Genomic DNA, 11429 nt, shown 5'->3' with positions numbered 1-11429 from the left:
CAAATGAAGCAACAAGTCTGGCAGGGGATTTTAACTTGCAGATGGGCTGTACAAGCCAGTCCCAGTCCCATGCAGTGACACTGTCCTCTGGAACACAGCAAGTCCCAGTTGCAGATTTACTGAAGATCTCTACCCTTTCATTCAGGGTGGGATTTGTGGTAAAGAAGAGCAATCCCATTCCTAACACAGTGCACCTATTCCAGCTTTCCACTTCATACATCTGTGCTATTGCAAGCAAATCTGCTGTTCCTCCTTAGTGGGATACACAGCCAGTCTTGGATGAAACAATGCTTTACAAAAATCTGGCAGGAATCTGTAAATATACTTTTAATGCCCTAAATCTAAAGAGCACAGTATTCAATTCTACAGATAAGTACAAGAGTAGGTTGATTCAGTGGCTCCCATCTTTAGTATTTGTTTGCATTTTTGACCATTTTTCTTGAAGCATATTCTTGTATTTTCTTGACTTTCTGAATGCTTTAAAATTAGGTACATGTATAATTCAAATTCAGAAAAACACAGGCTGACCTGGATCAAAGAATAATAAATTTCTAAGGATTTCTCAAGCTCATAACAATTTCCTCAAATGAATGCATAACATAAACAGAGAGGTTAAAAAACCTTACACATTCTGATTACAAGAGGCTGGATGTTGTACAACCTTTTTTGCTAGAGTTTTCATGTCAGTTACAAAAATTTTGTTCACAAATATTGGGGTTTCCATCAGGAATATTTTAATTTATTTGAAAATAAATCTTGGGGAAGCTGATGAGAAGCCTACATATTACCCCAGAAAATAAAAAAATAAGTCTTTGGAAATATTCAAATTTTAGTCTTTCATACAAAGCTGTTTTGTGAACAGATTGCATTCTGTCTTTCTGTTTCCCTTTTTATATATCACCATATTATGCTTCTGTATAGAGTTAAAACATTTACTTCTCACTCTTGTATGATAAATAAAAAAACCAGCTTCCTATTTTCATTAATTCTGCTTCCTCAGTAATCTGCAAATCTTACTTAATGAGTGGGATCAAATAATTTCTGTGACATGATTTAAGCCATTGCTCAGGGTAATTTTGAACTCAGAAGTCCTACCAGTTCTGCAGCAGCCCATCAGATGAAAGCTGGAAGGACTGGCTCCCTCAGAGGTGATCCCTGTTGTCACCACAAGTCCCTGTCAAAGAGAACACAGCACAGTTGGCCACACCAGCTCCTTGCTAAACCAAAGAGTAAAATAAGGATCATGCAAAAGGAGTGAGATAAAGTAGAAATGAAGTAAAACAGCATTGAACCCTTCTAAGCTTCTGCTTCTTTTGGGGAATTTAACTTGCTGCGACTCGTTACTCTGCCGGTGAGGTCAGTCAGGGTGGCTCTGCCTCCTCCCCAGCTGTGCTGCTGGGGCAGACACAGGCTGCAGACAGCTCCTTCCAGCCGTGCCTGCCACACCAGGAGCCCCTGCTCTGCTCCTGCATCCTGGGCTGTCCATCAGATGCTGTCTGAAGGGACTCAGTTTGCCAGGAGTTTTGGGAAGGAGTCATTGGAAGGAATGGGGCAGTCAGTTTTCAAAGGATGGGGTTTTTGACTTGTAAAGTTTCTCACTATTACAGATAATCATGAGCTTTAGTTTCTTTTCTTTCAAAGGTAACAGAGGAAGAGCTAAAATACACTATAAATTGAAGTAAGGAGCAGGTCTCCACATTCCTCATAGGATAGGTATTGCTGTTGTGCACAGGGTAGAAGGCACTGTACTTTCTCTTATCTCCTTCCATGAGCCTTCAGTGATGAACATACATAAATCTTAAAACTATTGCATTTGCTTCAGTAAAGCTGGATGTAGTGATACCAGAAATGGGTTCTGCAGGCTGTTGAAGAGATTCTTCATTGAAACTGGCAGTCACATTGGGAAGCAGCTGTTGGCTGTAGGTAGATAATTTTAAAGTATTTTTGAAAAAGGGAGAGGATAATTCCAAATTTCTATAGCACAAGCCAAGATAATTCCCTGAGCAGTCTAACCAAGAAAATTGCACAGGTCCTTGACACAATACTACCAGGTTTGATACAGCTTTTCTCTGGGATCCCTCGTACTGGAGAATTAAAGAAAATGTAATGAATTCTGTGTGGGTATTGTAATTGGTACACAGGGTGTGAAGGAAAAAGGATATGTTTAGGGTGCCAGGAAATAGTAAAACCTCCCTGTTTTATAGAGCCTGTAAAGGTGCTCTGCTGCAGCTGGCCATCGTAATGATAAAATACATTTTATGTCATCACAGGCAAGTTCTCCCTGTGTGTTGAGCAAATCCCTCTGAGCTTCTACTTTATAGGCACAGTTGTATTTATCTACATTAAAGGTTGCTCAGAGACTTTGAGGTCTTTGTGTGAAACTCGTTATTGTAGGAAGTCAAAACAGTATTATGCAATCTTAAGAATAAAATCAAACTTGCAACTCCCAGGGTGTTACTAGCTGAGAGAACTTTACCCAGGTGAGTGACATTGAGGAGTTGTGAATACAATTTTGCTGATAAAGTAAATAAGCTACCACCTTTGTGCTTTAAGGATTTAAACAAGTAAGGTGCCAACTTTCCTATTCCAGTGGGTTTAACACGAAAGCTGCAGCTGCCTCCCACCTTTCAGGAAAGCCAAACTTATTCACAGCTTTGGCAAATAAAACTAGGGAACCCCTAATTTTGTATGAAACACATTCCAAGTAAATGCTAATCTTATTAGAAATTTCTTTCTTTAGGCTTTCTCATACAAGTCTACCTCTTGCATGTGACTAAGACACAGAACTTTCAAAAATTATTAAATTATTATTAAAATAGCTGTATATTTTGGAATAATAAATTAGGAACTATGGTACATTATAATAAAAGTAATCTTCATTTGCATGTGCTAATTAATTTCTACTTTATTGCATCAACATTTGGGAGTAGTAGCTTTATTAACAGGAATGAGTTTGCTCATAGTCTGAAACTAAACACTGAACAAACTCAGTGAAGGTGACCCTTTTTCCTTTCAATTATGAAGGTTAATGATAAAATTAATTAGATCAATTTTTTTACCTTTGATTAGGAGAATTTACCTTCTTTCAGCTTTGTCACAGAATCTGGGTCTGCAGTGAAAGATTTTGCCTTCTGTACTAAACTCAGTAGTTTTGTGACATCCTTTTTAAAAACTCTTCCATGTTTCTGCTACTCAGATGATGTCAGATTATTGAAGTCAAATTAGAGACTCTGTATTTGTTTTATCTTGTCATTATCCTTTTCCTGCTCTAATTTAATAATGAAATCTGCTTTTATGAAATAGTTTAACAATTTAAGACGAAACAGATTAAAAATTAATTGGTTTCTGTTCTTTTCATGTTCTGCCCGTTATAGTTGCAGTTATAATCTAGAGCACTGACATGAGTCATCAGTAGAATATTACCTTTATTTCTGATTTGCTTTTCCCTGTAATTAGCCTGATTTCTGTTCTTTGGCTGTTATAAATATAATGAGGAATAGCTGAGAACATTAATTTTGCTCAAATATTCTGCTGCTGTCTGGCACATTTTAAAAGCATTAACTATGGTTTAATCTTGAATGGCACAAAGGCCCCAACATCCTAGATGTGCTCAGGCTAAGCACAGGCATTCTCCTCAAGAGTTTGTAGGCTAAATAAACATGGGTTAATTGGCAAATACAGAAAGGTCTGGAGAACAAATAATTATCTCATTTTCTGGTGGATAACAAAAATTTTAATTGATTTGCCCTCTGTGACAAATCTGTCCCTGGATCAATAGTTTAATCTGAGTCTGAAATTTATTGCCTTAATGAGAAGGACATCTTATTCTGGCTGTAATATGACCCTTTCCTGATTAAGCAGACTGAGAAAGCATTAGTAGTTAACTTCTGCAACCTTCTGCCTCTTAGCAATTAACAGAGGGACTAATTCTGCAAGGTAAGGAAGCCTTTCTTGATGGTGGCAAATATTTCTCGTTCATTACAAGGAGTTTAAAGTTTTGGTAAAATAACAACAACAACAAGAACAAAATAATAATAATAATAATAATAATAATAATAATAATAATAATAATAATAATAATAATAATAATAATAATAATAATAATAAACAATACAGAAGTAATCAAGGTGCCAGGTCAAATAGGAAAGAACTAGGAATGGTTTGCATCCAGATCATAAGAGATAATTAAGCAGCTGGTCTCCACTTTGTCCTTGGAGGGTATAAGGAGATCATAAGGTGACAGCATCCAAAGGAAAGTTCTGGTTGGTCTCCTTTTACTCTGATAATCCCACTTGTTTTCTCTGCTCACACACTTTCACTATTCCCCCATTTTATATTTCTTCTCATTATTATTTCAGACATAGCCTCCCTTTATGCCTCCCTTTTTCAAAGCATTTCAGATGGTCTCTGTCAGGAGTACATCAATAGTGCAGCAGTAGCCCTGGCTTTCCCTTCTGTGCAGCTCCAGCCTTCAGGGCCCAGCTGGTGCTCACTGCAGCCCACTCATCATCAGCCTCAAGGGGTGTGTGCCACTTCTCAGTGCTGCACACAGAAGCACCTCTCAGCTGCACCTTTTACAAGTGTGATTGTCAGCCCCCTACAGCAGAGACTAGTTCAGACAAGAAAAATGGACTCTGTTCTCCTCGTGTGGCTGGGAGCACCCAACACTGCAAACCCTGAGTCATTGTCTGCAGAGGCCTCATACCTTGGTGAGGAGCTCCTTTTGTCTAACCTGGCATAGCCATTCTAGGAGCAGAATGGCCTTTTTTGTTTTAGCATGACTGACAGGTAGCCAGTATGCTCATCAGCCTCAGAGAACTCTGCTTCTGTATGAAGATCCATTTGACAGCAACCATGAACTCTTTCAACATAACAAAAGCCACTAAAATATTTAATATTCTGCCTTTAGTGGGAGGGGCCATCCAGAAAGGACCCACATTTCTGCTGGGCTATTTGCTTAATAGAAGACAGATCCAACAAAATATTATTGGTGTCCTTATCTCAAGGGTATCAGAGATAGGGGTCTTAGTTATCATGATTACCCTGTAAGCAGTTAGAAGAGGAGGATTAAGAGATTTATATATAGATACCAAGAAAGTTGCAACAAAAGTCTAAATAGAACTTTTAAAATTTCCTTTTCCCCTTTTCTCCCTTATCAGTTTTTGCCATGTAAAGAAAAATAATATTTTTAAAATTAAGAGATCATCAAAGTCTCCTTTCCCACTCAAATTATCATATTTTAGCTGCCTTTTAGCTATTGAGCAATCTGTTTTTCCTCTATCTGCTAGTTTGCACCTTCACATTATTTCTTGCTTTCACGTCCTCACTCCATACTTGCACTCCTGTGGCTTCTCAACTGTCATATCTTCAATACAAGACAATCCACTGGCTTTCTCCTTGTCTATATATATTAATATGTCTTATTATAAACTACATATGTGATTTCCTTTGAGTATTAAAAGCAAGAGTGTAAGAAAAGTAAAATATTTGTTACTTCACTGGAGATGAAGGCCAAATAAATATCTCCATATCCATGCCCTTACATTTCATTGCCCATAGCTATGGACTATGGCTAGTGAAAAAAGAACAAGTTGTTTTCTTTTGTGAGCAATAGTCAAGAATGTCACAGTCACTAAAATGCAGCAAACTGCAGGCAGTAGCTTAGAATTTTGTTGGGAAGTATCTCAGATCCACCTTTCCTTATGCTGTAGTGAGAGCCTGTCCTCCCTGTGCCTGAAGCTCACGTGAGGAATTCCAGCTGAGGAGGCTGCACACTGCTTTGGTGCCTCTTGTTCTGCTGACCTGCTCCCTTTTGCTGCAGGAGATTAGGGTACACTGGCACACCATGTAGTCACAGGGCTCTGTCTGTGCAGTACAAGCCACAGCAAAGGAGCTTACATTTTTCTTTTAGTAAGTCAAACTTGTTTAAGGATGTCCTGGCTTGTCAGCTCCCTGCTGCTGTGGCTTAGACTTGTGCCTTGCCTCATCCTCAGATGAGTCCCAAAGGTCGCTTGCCTACACCCCAAGCAAATGTCTTAACTGTTTATTAGCAGAAGGGGAACACTTCTCCTGAACTGCTGTGTAACCCTGAAAATGGAGCTAGAGGTAATAAAATAATGATAATTTCAGTCATTGTTTTATCCCTGCACTGAGTATTTAGCAAGAACTTTGAGGATTGGAAATATTCTTGCCAAGATAGTCACTTCCTGCCATATTGAAAATGTTTTTGAAGGCAGTAAACAAAACACTTCCAAAAGCATTCTAAAAACTCAAGGGAAATGAACATTTACTATTATTTATGGAATTGCAATGGGTATATTCAATTTTCCCTGCCTACAGATAGAGAGTCATGATCACAGTAATACTGGTATGGATAAAATATTGACAAGAGAAGGGGAGCCTCCAGCATCAATTTACAGTGACCAAAACTTGGAAGGGATTTGGGTTTGATTTTGAGTGAAGATAAACCCAGTGGCCTGGGTACCACTGCCTAAATCTACAAACACAACTGAATTAAGGTGGAGGGAGTTTAAGGATCAGTAGTACATGGACAACACCAAAATGAACACATTAGGTTTATAAGCCTCCCAATCACAGCCAGCTTTCATTTTTTCCCCCTGTAATTAAACCTTTGTTTTATGGTTTATTAACTCACCATGCCCACAGAGAGGTGCTTTTGAAGGGAAAGCCACCAAGAATTACAACTGTGCCACTAGAGTGCATTTTTAAAATACAAATCAAGGTAATTTTGCAAATGGACAGTGCCTTCTCATTGAAAATTTAATCACCCTGTACATGGGGTTGATAGCTCGAGCAGAGCTAATGTCTCCATTCATTTATCCTTTCATCTTGGGATGCTGCAGCTCAGTATGGAAGAACAGCAGAAACCAGTGCAGTGACTTTGGCAATTATCACAATATTTACTGTGCTTCATGTGAATGAGACTGATTTATATGGTCTGCAGGTAGCCTGAAGGAATGGCCTACTCAATTTCCTTTCCCCTGATGCAGGCTCAGGATCAGCAGCAGACAAAGGGAGCTCTACTGCCCCAGTACCCTACATTCCTTCTTCAGGCAGACTGAAGCTCCACTCTGCTTCAGGGTACCAAAGAGATGGTAGCAGGTACTGCACTAGAACACCAATGTCCACAAACTCTTTTTTGCTGGATTTCTCTGAGAAATTATGACCCAGAAGTAGCTATGAAGATTTCCTCTGTCCAGTGAATATTCCCTGTTCTTTTGAATAGGTATTTTAAAGGCAGAATTTAATAGGAAATTTTACTTTTCCCTAAATTATCTTGTCTTAAAAGCTGAAAGAATGCTTCTCCATGTGAGATACATTGCAAAGCCACAGAGTCCTTTTTACTATCTGCTCTTGGCTGACTGCATTCAGCTGCTTTTCTTTATGACTGCTAGAAGGTTCTGACATTTTATCACTTCACTCCCAGTCTAAGATCCCTTCTTTTTCAGCTCATGGGAACTGTGTGAAATGGCTCTCTGGGCTGGTAGGATGCACCCACCTCTTCCCATGCCCTCATCCTTCAGCTCAGGGAAAGGGGGACTGCAGAAAACTCCACTGATACACAAATGCAGCTTATTCCTTTGGGGGAGGAGAGCTTGCCTGTGGTTTGTTGTCGTTGTTGTTGTTTTGAAAGGCAAAACAAAGCAACACAGCCTCGTTTGAGGGAGCACCAGAATTCAAATGCAGAAGTCTTGTCAATTAACCCCCCCCTTGGAGAAATACACAGCAGTTTGTTCCTCTCTTGATGTCCTACGAGTTCTGAGGAATCCTAACTAAGAGGATGGCCTCATTTTTCTGTACCAACACATCCAGGAAGGAAAGCTGTATTGCAAATACAGTAGAGTGACACCTCATGAGTGGCAAGAAGCCTGGACAACCTGAGTCTCTGGGTGAGAGAGGGAAAGATGAAGGGACAAACCCAAAGTCACCCTGAGCCTGTAGAAGGCAGGCTATAAGCATAACCTAGATATGATGGTTAGACAAGTCTGTGCATATGTGGACAAATTTGGGCAGAAAAATTAATGTACTTAATCTAAAGAGCAGGAGCCGTTAAAGAGAACAAGATATCTTCATTAGGGAAGAAAAACATTCCTGAAAATGTTTAATGGGTGCACTGAGAGACTGGAATTATAAAACATTTCTGACTAACTCACCAGGATATTGAGAAGAATTTGTATTCTGCAACAGAACTCAGGACAATTTGTGCTACTTTCCTGTAATAAGACACCATAAAGAAAGAAATGGTAATTATGTGAACTTCCTTCATATGCAGCTGATAGATACCTTTAAGTACTGCAACAGCTTGCTAATGTACCCCTAGTATTTGAATAAATACCTGAAGTAAATACACTGATGAAACCTCTCATAAACTGCTGGGTGGAGAAGGAGTGTTTAACTTGCTCAGGTCTGTCTTTGTACAAGCTGTTCCTGAGCAGGTCTGTAGGTGACCTGACCAGAGATCACAGGCAGTGATCACACAGGCTCAAGAAAAACTGCACTTAGTTTCATGATGGAAGTTTACATAGGCTGTACCAGAATATGAAGACCAAATATGCCAAGGTAAAACCCTGAGTTGCAATTTAGTTTTCAGTAATTAATCTGGGACTACTAAAACTATAACCTTCCTCACCAATTTTCTTGCAGGTCATTTAGAGGCCAACCTGAAGAACTAATTGTTGCTAACTCAAACATCTAAATGTGAAAGTCTTACAATTTGGTTTTACATGATTATGTTTTAAAAGATACTGCTATCAATTAGAGGATAAATTTCATAATTAAATAAAATCCCACAGTGAAACCTATAACTTGTAATCATCTGTAGTAATTCTCAGAGCAGACAGCATATTAGAGCCAGACTATGCTGTATTTCTCCTCCCTGTCTCCTAAAGGAACCAGCACTGAATCGAGCACCTTTTGCATTCTAGGTTTCTCAGAAATTCAATAATGATCCCAAACTGATTTGTTCTCTTCATCTCCTCCCTCTCCACTCCCCTCCCACCCCAGCTCCCCCAAGATCATAGCAATCTCAAAATTTGATGTCTCAAAGTCTCATTATTCTTCTGAGAGAGTGACTGCTTTCCCATTTCATGGTAGCTTACAAGGCTGATTGTTTTCTTGCTGCATGGAGCCAGGCATTCAGCCTTGGCAGGACAACATATTTAGGTAACTTTGTCAGTGACAGGGTGGCTGGAGCAGCAAGAACCATGTGGCAGTGGAACTTCTCCTGCTCCTAATGTGCCATCTCCAAGGTCTTTTCCTGTGGAACCAGTCCCAGCATTCTAAATCTGAGACAGCAGCCAAAATATTAGTCAGGTTTTCCTTCAGAGGTCTGATTTTCATTCCTCATCTGCTGATTAGACTTTTTTTGTAATGTTATTTATTTAAAACACCTTTCCTTGGCACGAGATGTTTGTTTGTTATCTAAATGTAAGTGGGGCTATGAATGCTCTCAAAAGAACACTGACCTTTAAGCATATTTACAACATCTGTAAGAAACAGCTGGAAAACCTATCACGTGCTTCTTCAAGTAAAAGTGCAAAGTAGTGCTCCTGCACAGCTTTTTTCAAACCCCTTCTTTTCACATCATGCATCACACAGCAGTGCTATTCATTAAAAGATGAAAAAAAATCCTCCATTGGCCTGAATATTCTAAAACAGAACATAAGGTGCCTATAGGTGGAATTGGTAGTGCAAAAAAGAAAAAGAAAACACCCAGTGAACCTTTTTTTCCTACTACTTTTAGCTTTCAAACATTCATTTGCTAAATAACTCCTTTTTAGCATCCATTTTTCTCCCTGCTAAATATGTGCTACTATAATGACTCCACCTGACTAATCACTCCTCAAGCATTCAAACACATTAGCTAATTGGATTGCAGGGGTTAAAGCAAGTGATTGGTAAACCTCAGATAATGCTGGCAACATTCAGAGATTCAGGTGATTATCCAAAATTCACCCAAACTCAGCCTCCTCTGGCTAAAAGCTCAGTGAGGGTTGCCATTTTTTATTATTTCAGGTTGGCCATAAAAACCAGCGAGTCTTTTGCTCGAGCTGCTGCCTCCCAGTTTTCCTTAAGACCCTTTCTATATAGACAAATGTTTCTTTCATACATTTCAGATTATATGGGTGAAGAATCTCCCTAAATGGATGGCAGATTGGGAATGGCATTGGGTCCTGGGTTTAGGGCATCATGTTCTGGACTTGTTTATGCAGCTATGTGATGTGGCCATGGCAAGGCACCCATGGGTGTGCACACTGCCACTAAATCCTGATTCCCTGAGTGCAGCCACTGCAAAAGCATCACTCAGTGCTGGTCCTGGGCTTATGGATATTTTCCTTTCAGGAAACAGCTTGTGACACAGGAGCCCTGCATGGGGACTGAACCAAACCAGTCTTAGGCAAGGGAAGGTTCTAAAGATCTGAACAAAAGAAGCCCTGAGCCTCTCCAGCCCTCATTTCCTCCAGTATGTTCCTTTTGCTGGACTGAATATCCAGAAAATCATTCCAAACCACATTTTATTTCCTGAGGTGACATTCTCTCCTTGCCTTACAAGAGTTTGCTTTTACCATGAAGTAAAATTGAGCCCAGTTTCCTGAGCTAAAAGGCATTTCTCTGCTCTCTGAGGCTCTTTGTGTGCTCCCTGCCCTCGTGTTTTGCTCAGCCCTCAGGGTCACTGCGGCCAGCAGTCACCTTTTCCTCCTGGGGGGACCTGTGGCTTTGCTGAGGGCCACAAAGGCAGGCTCCTGGGGTAGGTGTAGCCAGCCCATCCCCTGCTGGAGCAGGGGCAGGAGGAGCCAGTGCCTGTTTGCCACACCTGTAAACACAAAGCACAGAGCCCGGGCACACTCAGCCTGTTGCACCCTGTGCCCCTGAAGTGGGGGTAGAAGAAACTGAAGGATTGGACTATCCCCTTTGGAAACACTTGAGAACTCTCCCCATTTCCCCTCTCTCTGAGCTCTGGGGTGGTATTTCATCACTATCTGAGTGATCATGGAAAGTTTAACCTGCAAAATTATGCGCTGTAAATGACAACCATTTTACTCTCAAGGTGAAAGACTTGGAGACAGAGAGAAAGAAAGAAAAAGAGAGAGCCAGTTTCCATGACAACCCAATGAAACTTATACACCGTAGGAAAATGTCATTTTCCAAAAAAGACAGAACTTCATGGACAAGAGGTACAGTACATCAGAAAGGAAATTGCAGTTTTAAGTGAAAAGCTCATTTGCATTTATGGTTTTCAGTTTCATTCTCTAGTTACAAGACCCAATTGTAGACAATTTAGTAGTAAAAATTACATTCAACATTTCAGGTGAATAATGTAGATTACAATCTAGTTCAGCCAGAAGTTCCTGGTGGCAGACTCGGGTTCAGAGAACACAGGTATGGATGGATTCTGCTTTAGCTGGGCT

This window comes from Agelaius phoeniceus, chromosome 7 (assembly GCF_051311805.1).
Source record: "Agelaius phoeniceus isolate bAgePho1 chromosome 7, bAgePho1.hap1, whole genome shotgun sequence".
Taxonomy (NCBI): Eukaryota; Metazoa; Chordata; class Aves; order Passeriformes; family Icteridae; genus Agelaius; species Agelaius phoeniceus.
This window is presented reverse-complemented; position numbering follows the sequence as displayed.